Source organism: Otolemur garnettii, unplaced genomic scaffold (assembly GCF_000181295.1).
Source record: "Otolemur garnettii isolate 467f Iridium unplaced genomic scaffold, OtoGar3 scaffold00205, whole genome shotgun sequence".
Classification (NCBI taxonomy): Eukaryota; Metazoa; Chordata; class Mammalia; order Primates; family Galagidae; genus Otolemur; species Otolemur garnettii.
This window is the reverse complement of record NW_003852600.1, coordinates 1,455,961-1,457,110: the sequence shown is the minus strand read 5'-3', so window position 1 is coordinate 1,457,110 and position 1,150 is coordinate 1,455,961.

The following is a 1,150-nucleotide window of genomic DNA, read 5'->3' as shown; positions in this document are numbered from 1 at the left end:
CTTTCATGAAAACCTTGTATGTCTGTCTATTTTATGATTGGAGATGTGTAGGTTAGTGCTGGTGAGGTCAGGGTAGCAGCTTTTTTTTTTTTTTTTGAGACAGAGTCTTATTATGTCACCCTTGGTAGAGTGCTGTGGTGTCTGTCACAGTTCACAGCAACCTCAAACTCTTGGGCTCAAGAGATTTTCTTGCCTCAGCTTCCCTTGTAGCTGGGACAATAGGTGCCTGCCAGAATGCCTGGCTATTTTTTGTTGTTGTTGTTGTTTGTTTGTTTAGCAGCCCCTGGATTTGAAACCACCAGCCCTGGTGCATGTGGCCAGCAACCTAACCACTGAGCTATGGGTGCCGAGCCAGGGGGGCAGAAGATTTGTGGGCATTTCCTTCATAAGGAAATGAACCAAAATGCTAAAATAAATGAGTAGGACATTAGGTTTAGACGTTTTAAATACACATGTAATCAGGAAATAAAAACCCAAATTATCATCTTCAGGTATAAAGCACAACTAGTGGATTTCACTTGCAAAGCACGCTTGGTTCTTGTGTTCATATGTCCCCTGCTGTGCAGCTGTGTTGACAGCAAGGCCACCGTGTGTCTTTTGAAACTGAATGTAGTCTGATGGGTTTGGGATCTATTCAGTACACTCCAGAGTCTGCCTTGGATTCTGTCCTTGAAGATACAGACATAGTGCAACAGACTATGTTGTATGTTTCTTTGGTTTCACTCTGTTGCCCCAGGGAAGTGAAGTGTCATCATCACAGCTCACAGCAACCTCAAATTCTTGGGCTTAAGTGATTCTCTTGCCTCAGCCTCCCAAGCAGCTGGGACTACAGGTGCCTGCCACAACACCCAGCTATTTTTGTTGTTGTTGTTGTTGCAGTTGTCATTGATGTTTAGCTGGCCCAGGCCAGTTTTGAACCCGTCTGACTCGGTGAATGTGGCTGGCACTGTAACCACTGTGCTATGGGTGCCAAGTCGATGACTAAAATGTTTGATGAAGCATGAATTAAAATGTATTTTTTCTGATATGGAAGAGGCCCAGGTCCAAAACCCAGTCTTTCATGAAAACCTTGTATGTCTGTCTATTTTATGATTGGAGATGTGTAGGTTAGTGCTGGTGAGGTCAGGGTAGCAGCTTTTTTTTTTTTTTT